Consider the following 10,211-nt stretch of genomic DNA (forward strand, 5'->3'; position numbering starts at 1 on the left):
TGTACATATACACACAAGTCTTGCTCCATCTGTGTGCGGTCGGACAGAACAACTCATCAGCCCAGCTGTTGATGTCTGAACACAGGGTCAAAAGGCTATGCAGTGATTGGCCAATAAAGGGAACATAATATACCCGGCAGAGGCTTGTGAGTGTGTTCCCCATGATTTATCTATAGGGAACCACTACAGAGGATTGTGTAATGGTGCTTAAATGTTGTGTAGCCACTGCATTACATAGATCTGCTTGAACAGCCCGATTAAACTTGCTTAAAAGTTGTGTCTCAGCACTAAAGCCTGGGCTTAGAGAGAGAGAGAAAGAGAGAGAGAGGCCATCTTTCATCCCTTTCTTTTGACATCATTATGTTGATACAACACCAAGGAGCAACGTCTGGAATGGATGGTACTGGAGGGCAGGGTGTGGAGTGGAGCGGAGTAGGTGGGGAGTTGGGGGACATCCTGAATTGGCACGGAATAAATAGAACTGACACAGAGCAAACAGATTGTGCAAGCGATTGAATGCTAAGGGACGATTTAAGATTAGGCACACCATACGTCGCATTACTACATAGGGCAGTTTATGGCAACACGTGCTGCCGTGACGGTCCCCACTGGATGCACTTGAGGTTGTGTAGGGTAAACACACCGGATCAGGTTACACTTGTTGACGCCTGAGAGTTGATTTATTTGAATTTGAATCAGATTGGAATCTCTCATCCAGGATATACTTTGTCCATATGCGCTGGGTTGAAGATCTGGGCCATCGGACAACCGTTTGGCAAAGACGACCATCGATTTCATGCAAATTCTCTCATGATTGAATCCCAGTGGGAAAGGAGAAACTCCTCTAAACTACAAACCATTCTCATACTTCATACTTCTACTTCTACTGCCTCTTTATTATCTCATAAACAAAAGGCAGCAGATGTTTGTCTATCTTTTTGGTTGTCAATATAACTCCCGTGTTAAAACAAACCAAATGATATTTACCCTCTTAGCGTAATGTAAGCAAAGCAGGGAGACTACGTGAAAAGAAGACGCCAGAAAAGGTAAACAAATGCATCTCAAGTTGACATCAGCTCTTATGTAGCAGGAACGAAAAACATGGAAGCACAAACAGCCTGAAGACAAGATGGATTGACTAAGTAGAGAACTAGAACAAGGTGTGGACTCCCTCCATGTAAGATGAGGGAGTGTGTGTGTGTGTGTGTGTGTGTGTGTGTGTGTGTGTGTGTGTGTGTGTGTGTGTGTCTGAGCTGCGTGTGTAAACTAGTCAGAGGAACATTATGTCCAGGACGTGCAGGCAGGCAGCGAGTCAAGGCTGCAGTGTGTGTGTGTTTGTGTGTAAATCCTTGATAACACGAATGGTGCAGATGTCTTCTGCTTGATCTCTTACACAATAAAAAAATGTTTCCTACATCAACTTCTCTCTGTTTTCTGTTCTGAAGTGGCGCAAGAGGAAGTGACTGCAAAGTGAACCTGCCTGTGGGATGTTCTCACTCTGCTGGACACCTCAGATCAGTTTCTCCTTTCACTCTTCTGATCTGCGTAGGTGCCATCAAAGACACCAGAGCTGTTTGGCTGAGGCAGCGATGGGCCCGGCCTTGCCTGCCGAGGACCCACAAGCTATTTCTCTTCGCCCCATAAACACGCGTTGGCTTGGTTTCAGACAGGCTGCTACAGGCCTGCATCTGGGATCACGATGGGGGAAATATGGAGCGGGTGCCTCTGTGCCTTTCTGCTCCTTTGTGTGTTTGCAGGGAGGGAAGCCGGGTATCTTGGGCGGCCAGACGGGTTGCCGCATGCTGCAGGGATGTGCTGTGTTCTGTTCCCGGTCTGTGTGTGTGTGTGTATGTGTATTCATCTGTCAGGCCGGATGATTGTGCAAGGCATCCTTGCGTCAGACGCCCACTGACAGGTTTCGATAAGAGTTGATGGACGTGATTGCACTTCATGCTTCAGGTCCTTTCTCAGTGTGACCGAGGCCGCAGGTAAGCAGGTCGGGACACGCCGCAGCTGAGTCAGGAAGGAGACGGTGATGAGTTTATTGGCCCTTGTACACACACGCCACACTGCAATTTGTAAAGATATATAGTGTAGTTATTGAATTACATTTTGGCAGAGGGGTTAGAAAGAAGGAACAACTGTTCGTCTGCAGCAACCCTGAAGCGGTTCAGTGCCAAGTTCAGGGGCACACCGGCAGGGCAGCCTTGGGTTTCCTCAGTGGCTTTACGTCAAAGGCCACTGAGTTTACTTCGGCAGATGCAGAACACTAAAAATGACAATAATATTACAGTATTACATGCTTTATTTGGCTTTGTTTGGTTAGATTACAAGATAACGGGTACATTTTGGAGACAGAGACAGAATCACCTTTTTGGTGTCAATGCTCCAGTTGGCATCTTCCCCATGTAAGGAATATTTCTCTGAAACAAGAAACCTGATGTTTACAGCTGGAGATAATGTAACCAAACAGTCTGCACAGCAAAACTTTTGATAACTGCTGACGTCTTGTGCCCCACACACACACACACGCACACACACACACACACACACACACACACACACACACACACACACACACACACACACACACACACAGGTGGTGGTGATAAACAAGTTTTGAGTCATTAATTAACAAGAGACATCTGGTGCAATAAATAACAAGATCAGGAAACAATTACCTAACAGTTTGACAGCAGACTGTGGAATATGACAGAATACACAATCTACTGTGTAAAACAGTCTCTAAAGCACAACTGACATTCATAAGAACACACAAATGCGGATTCATAATTCAAACCTTTGGCTGTAAGAGTATTTCCAGCTTTCATCCAGAAGTCTATTCTCATTCACCGGCCATTCTGACTTGTCGCAGCAGGAAAATCACAAGCAATAACATTAACTGTGGCTCGATTCCATTTAGGTGTGCCAGTGAGCCCTTGTCAGTGCGATACCTGAGGCCTGGCATTGGCACAGCTAAATGCAACGCAGCCATTATTAATGTTATTAAGGAGAAGCACCTGTGGTTCTCCTGCTATGACATGTCATAACTGCTGTGGAAAGGCCTCTTATTTGCTTTATTTGCTTAGATAACAAGATAACCACATGTATGCTTGGGCGTATCTGCTTTCTCATGTAGGAGCTTCCAGCAACATCGATCGAACCACGTTTTTGTTCTGTGATTGCTGGAGCTGATACGACGGATGTACGAAGACGCTCCAAGAAATATCATGTAGCTCCCCCTATAGTCAGAACGTGGAAATGCTTGCACAATACTCAAATGTAGGAAATGGGGCCCAAAGTTAAACCATGAAGCAAAGACAAAAACTCTTATTTAGTGCAGATTGTTGTTTCATTGATGGTGTAAAACTGAACAGTCTTAAGGAAGTTTAGTCATTTAACTATATCCGAGCAGTGTTTTTCAAACTTGCGCAAGGGCTTCCTGCTGGTATGTCAGACGAACTGGAACTTTCTGCATCGAAATGATTCACCAAAAAAATCATGACAAAAATCGCTCCATGAATGAGTTTAATTATTATTAGTCTGTCAATGAACATGAGGAGGAATATCAGACTTCTACACTGATTGAAAAATGCTACAAAACAAAAAGATGCAAAATTATGGGAAATCTAGTAATAGTAAGCAAGGCTATATGGATTGATGTGGAACCCAAATAACTTAGATTCTAATTGGGCCTAACACAAAAGTGATAATTATACTCATTCAAAACTTGAGGCTATGTGAGCTAAATGTCCATAATGTTACCATTACCGATAACTCCTGTGACTCCAATAGTTGTTTTGCTTTTTCAAACGTCAGATCTCTCTCTCGTTCATTACAGAGCTGATTCAGTGCAGAAACCTGCCTGTGTGCGCTCCCTTTACTCAGAGACAATAGAAATATCAATCATCAGATAAATATCAATCATCAGGTGAAGGTGTGTGCATATATGTGTGGCAGGAAGGTTTAGTGGAGGAGGAGCCTGCTGACTTTACATTCTGCTCGGGTTTCTCCCGGGAAACGTGTTCCAACCGGTAGGTTTTATAAGCTCGTCACATATGACCTGATTGCTAAACAAAATAACAGTTTCCACGCCCAAGGGCTCCCATTGTACCAGGTGTGTGTTTTTGTGCATCTGCGCTGTACCGTATGTGTGTGAATGTCTATGTGTGTGTGTGTGTGTCTATGTAGTGTTTAATATTTTCAGTCAGTGTATCAGGGTAGAGGGGGTTGAGAAAGAAAGAGAGCAGGACCCCCCTCCACACCCCATTCCAGCTTCTTACCGTAAATGTGCGGTTAACCAGGAAAAGCTGTTGGTGGGGGCAGAGCAAATCTCAGAGGAAGTGTGCTTTGAGAAATCCCGTTTTTGGTAATGTTAAGGGCATTGTGGATTTGTTTAGACCGAGCCCTGGGCTGCCTGCGGAGGTAATGATTATTATGATTGAGTTTTTGCATTTGTGTTGGGTAGGCACGCACGTTGCATCTGTTACCTCCGGCTACGCACAAGCTCAGATATCCCGGCCAGGAGTCCCGGCCTGAGCGAGGGGCGAGGGGAGCGAGGGAGAGAGAGAAAGAAAGAGTGGGAGGAGGAATAACTGTGAATGAAAGAAACAGATATTGAGTGGAGAGAGAGAGAGAGAAAGAGAGAAAGAGAGGGAATGACAAAAACGGAACAAGAGAGAGAGAGAGAGAGAGAGAGAGAGAGAGAGAGAGAGAGAGAGAGAGAGAGAGAGAGAGAGAGAGAGAGAGGAGGAGGAGGGAGTGACTGAGCACTGCTTTTCAAGAGGAGTGAGAACAAAGGCTCCTTTGTGTGCAGTGCTGAGAGAGTGAAGTGGAGCCAGGGCTTAGGGAGTGTTTAACAGTGTACACCGACTGCATTCCTGCAATGTGATTACAAGACGCTTTTAATTTATACTCCTGCAGGAAATAGACTTAACTCTTCCCTTCCCGCCTTGCATTCCCTCGTACCTGTCTCTGTTTTCCTCCTCTCCGCTCCTCCTTTAGTGTTTTAATGAGCTCACGTTGGCTGTTTTTGTAAGTTTGATCAGGTTTCTCCTTAGATCTGTTGTGGAGGAATATGGTTGCAGATGAATTCCAGCAACACTTCACCTCCTTATGTCCTTATTCGAAACTTATCTATCAACCATTTTGTACTTTCCCCTCATCTTTTTGTATAGGTTTTTGTCTTTCATTTCTACTTAACTTGTTTTGCTTTCCTCTCTTCTTTAGTTTTTCCCTGATGTTTGACTTTCCCTCTTTTTTTATCTAGATAGATAGATAGATAGATAGATAGATAGATAGATAGATAGACAGACAGACAGCAAGACAGACACACTCAGAACAACGGGCTCCTATTGATGTGTGCATGTACACGGCTTATTCCCATGTTTGCCTTTAATGGCAGTAAGGACAAATATTGAGTGCATCAATGTCAAGTCGACTGAAAAACAAACTTCTGCCTCTGCCTGGAACACCACAGCATTGTTTAGCGAGCCGAGTGCCATTACATATTGCGGGCAGCCTCCATTATCTAATTTAGCAAATAGCATTTGGGCCTCATGGTCTTCTGACTCGGTAGTTAGGAAGGCCCGTGATGGGCAGAACGATCGAGGAGGAAACGGGGAAGGAGAAAGCAGCAAGGGACGAAGAGAGCGGGGACAGAGGCCGGGGTCAGGACACAAACGTCAACCTTTGGCCCCGCTCCTAGAACAGCCCTGCCTGTGTCTGGAAGCGATCATCACAGCTGCCTATTATCAAGAGGAAACATCTGATCTCAGATCATCGGCTCCCCTCCTCCTCCTCCTCGTCCTTTTCCCTCTCCTACTTCTCACAAAGACAAAAGTGCAGTTTCGGCATGTCCTCCTTACACGAGAGTGGCCACTAACTGCTTCTTTTACAGCACACTTCCTCTCCTTGTTTTGTTATTCCACCCCCCACTGTACCGCCACCCACTGTATTCATACATTCAAATGGAAGATAAAACTCTTCTGCAGCTCTGGCGTCTCTCTCTCTCTCCCTCTAAATCCTCATCGTCCTCGCTGGGTGATTTACTTTCTTCCTTTCTTCTTCCTCTTTCTCTTGACATCCCTGCTCGGACCTCGTTCCAGTAATGAGGCTTGGCATTGTCCAAGGCTCTCTCAATCTTCCATCAAAACCAGTGGAGGAAAAAAAAAATTACAACAGGGAAAAAGGGAACCAGGGGTGGGCCCAGAAACAGAATGCATGAAACAAGAAAAGAAACGTTTTTTGAAAACTCTTTTAAAAGCGGGACAGGCCGGCTCCCACCCACCAGATTAGCTTCTGCTCAGAAAGAAGGTATAAAGATTTAATTAGCCAACCGTTTCTTCACGGCCCGCCATTCACTTTCCACTTTCTTTAATGTGTATTTCAATATCCGCATCACCTCAAAACCTGAACTCCATCATTTTTTTTGGAGTTCTTTTCTTTCCCCCCCTGAGCAGAAACTCAGCGGCTGCTGTGAAAAGAGGGGGTGAAGGGTGAGACCCACAAGGAGGGGAAGTAGAGGGGTGAGGGGTGTTACAGTATATTGTCATCAAAAACAATGCATGGTTTTTGCATTCAGCCCAGATTAGGCAGCCAATCAACAGGTCTCGAGAGGGCATGAGGAACCCCGCAAGGGTCTTACAGATGTTTGCGTGAGTGCGGCGCGTGAAGGGTGCGTGCACATGCAACTGCACTGCTGCTAAATGCGCAAACTGTGGCTACAGTAAGTGTGTTTACGTGCATGTTAAACAACCTGGGCTCATATTTCCTCGTCCGGTTTACTTTTCCGTGTAAGATGATAAAAACAAATCATGTACATTAGGCAAATTGTTATGTTGATTTCATCCACTTATAACTCTAAGTCTAATTCCAAATCTTTGTCTTAATCGTAGGACAGACATAAACAATTTGTCCTATTAAATGTATTGACTGATGTTTATTTCAGTCTTAACAGCAATAAATGCAATTTTTGAGAGGCCCAAACAAAAGTGAATACATTTCTAGTAATCGCGAAAATGTTCCCATAATTCCTAATGCCCCACTTTGTTGGTTTGTGTCGTTGTTGAGTTGGTGCGGATGGAAAATAGTTGACACATAGACAAGCTATGATCCGGTTTAGCGCAGACATGATCAACGAGGCGACTCAAAACTTCCTGGATGGAGATGAAGAGGAGGGGATGGAAGCAAAAAGAGGAGGCAGCTCTTTGTGCCAGGGGGTCTGTTTTGTCAGTTGAAGACATGAGAAAGAGAGGGAAAGCCAGAGAAAGAGAGAGAGACAAGCAGTAGGGGACTAAAGGCGGGAGGAGGACGAGGACGAGGAGGAGGGAGGCACAGTGAAAGTTAGTCTGTATGAAATCCCTCTTCTTTTTTTAAAACTCACATCAAAGATGGGCCTGGCAATAGAATTCAAAGAGGCAATCTGCATTTCCATAGGCTCCTACTGACCCTGACACCACACACACACGCACGCACGCACGCACGCACGCACGCACACACACACACACACACACATTCACCTCCTCCAACCCACCTTCCTTGTCCTCCTCGGTCTCCTCCGCCAACCACCGCCGACCCTCACCGCACACCCACACCTTACTCCTCCACTCACACAGCAGGACCATTGTCACCCGCCAACCACCCAACACACCCCCTCCACCCACACACACAGACTTTACACTTTCACCTCCCCAGTAGTCAACAGCCAGTGTTAGCTGAAAAAAGTGTATGGCGTGTGTGTGTGAGGATGATGTGATTGTTTATTAGTCATTGAAGGGAAACTCCATTTCTGCTTGCCTGACATTGTTTCATCTTAAAAAACGTAGAAATCTTCGCCCCTACAATCGTCTGTGCACTAACTAGCTAACAAACTAACTAATGCTAACAATAAAAACAACAGCTAATGTTAACTACTGCCAATGATTTGGACTTAAAATACATAAAGTAGCTCACTGATGTAATATATGAATTGAAAACATCACAAATTTCTACCTAAGGGATGATATCCAGCAACTGTCTGAAAAAAGTGTTCTTTGTTTTGACTATTGTTGGATATGTTTATGTTTTTGTTACTTTTTATGCAGTAGTTTATGTGCAAACATTTCTTCTGCTGCTGGCAGTTTTGTGATCAAAACCCACGGGTGTAGATTGAACAGGGGTCTACAGGGGACATTGGGTCAATCTCTCAATGAAGCAAACAAATTGAACAAGAGGAAATGCAATAATAGTACCCCTTCATGTATACTTCATACTTAATAACATTCATTTTAAAATAGATAATAGCCTGAGCTGCAGTTAATGTATGAAGCTGGCATCCATCCATGCATTCAGCTATTTACCATTTCACCCATTCAACATTACTTAATATAGACATCCTACAAGAACACTGTTACAATATAGGCGTGCATAGATGCAGTGGGCTTCATACACATTATCAATTTCAGGGTCTAGTCCGTCCGTATGTGTGGGTGCAGACACATTGGCATGTCTGAAAAGGTCAAACCACAGATGGAGAGCATCGCTGAGAGGCTGACGGTCATGGCCAACATTTAGATTTCCACAGAGACCTTTAATGAACTTCCTCTGGAAGACAGAGGGGTTGGAGTAGCCATGATGCGGCAGGTATCGTGCGCTGTGGTGTGCTGCTGGTGCGATGTGGTCGGAAAAAGAAAAGCGAGATGACAACTAACAAAAGAGAAAGTGTGAAAGATAAAGTAGTAGTGAGAGAGTAATGTGAAGACAGTTTGAACAGACTGAGAGACTCTGAAGACTCTAAACTACAGCAGAATGGTTCACTGTGAGATTTTTAATGCAGTAGTCGGTCAAAAGTATGTCAGCATTTTGAATTTCCTGGAACACAAAGTAGCTTTCATAGCTAACATTCTGAATCTGGCCTGAGTCAATGTTGCTGAAACCAGACAGTCAAAACAAAGTTTATAGCCCAAATAGATAGACAACTAGAGTATGAAAGGTAACTAGGAGTATGATGTTAAAGGACAGCAAATTTATCTGAATTGAGTGGATAGGAGCTTTTGGACCTCACGTTCAGATCTAGATAACTACTTAAAAGAATAAACATATGAATGAAATTCTCTATTCATATATATTTTTCACTTCATTTTTTTATTTTTATGTTCATTATTTGACTTTCTGAATTAATGTGCATCTGAATCATCTCCGTACTTTTCAAAACCACACACATACATGAACACACACAAAGAAGATTCTCCACAACCACCTCTCTATGTTTAGACAATAGAGGGATTTTGGATTTTGGAGGTAGGAGTGCACTCGTTCAGATTTCACACTCCTGCGGTCACAGCAGAGTGTGTTGACCCCAGCAGTGCTCCACAAGAGCTCAAGACACTGGCTCAATTCAACAGGGCTGAAATATATGATTCACCCTGCTGTGTACAAGACTTCAATTACCCTATTTCCCCCCCCCTCTCTCCCTCTCTCTCTCTCTCTCTCTCTCTCTCTCTCAACCCCCCCCGTCTCTCTTGAGAGAGACATATATATATATATATATATATATATATATATATATATATATATATATATATATATATACACACACATATATACACACACATACATACAGTCATACATACATACAGTCAAACCTCTGGCTATTGCTCATGGTACTGACATGCTGGAATGCGTTGGTTGGCTTGTCATCATTAAGACTCTGCTTGAGGGCAAAGCTTGGGGCTAAACGCTTTATGCAAATCAGTGTAGGCGCAGCTTTAATTTGGCCTTTGCAGTATTTCTTGTCAGTTGTTATGACGTGCTAAGGGAAAATCTAGTTAAGTCTGTTTTTCCACCAACATGGAGCATCAGGGAGGGTAAAAACCGGAATAAAACCGGAATAAAGAAAGCAAGATCTGATTAAATATTATTTAGTGTCTTCAGTTAAAATAGTTAAAACTGTGGCTGTTTGCCATGTGGTGATTCTGTGATATTTACACAACACTGATCAGAGCAGTAAGTGTGGTGGTGGCTGATTCAACAAAGGAAAATGAAGATTATGTGCCAAAAGTCTGTAACGGAAGAATCAAATCTCTTGTTTGATGATTTGTTATTATAGCCCAAAACACCACTTATCTCTTCCAAACAGACAGATTTCTACTCAAAAGTTGAGTAGAAATGGAAATTATTAATAAATCAGCAGGTATCCCTGCATGACCCCCATAGTGGAAAACAGACTGCAT

General features: G+C 43.7%; 1 long non-coding RNA gene across 1 annotated transcript; it reads right to left on the reverse strand.

Annotated features, from left to right (window-relative positions):
* Positions 1 to 673: 673 nt before the first annotated feature.
* On the reverse strand, positions 674 to 3,110 carry LOC143006306 (uncharacterized). Its single transcript, XR_012964245.1, has 3 exons — positions 2,801 to 3,110; positions 2,110 to 2,423; positions 674 to 2,013 (listed from the first exon to the last, which is right to left on the reverse strand). It is a non-coding gene; the product is annotated as an uncharacterized LOC143006306 (long non-coding RNA).
* Between the last annotated feature and the right edge of the window lie 7,101 nt (positions 3,111 to 10,211).

The sequence above is a fragment of the Genypterus blacodes genome, unplaced genomic scaffold (assembly GCF_046128005.1).
Source record: "Genypterus blacodes isolate CSIRO-AG114 ecotype Tasmania unplaced genomic scaffold, CSIRO-AGI_Gbla_v1 ptg000073l_1, whole genome shotgun sequence".
Lineage (NCBI taxonomy): Eukaryota > Metazoa > Chordata > Actinopteri > Ophidiiformes > Ophidiidae > Genypterus > Genypterus blacodes.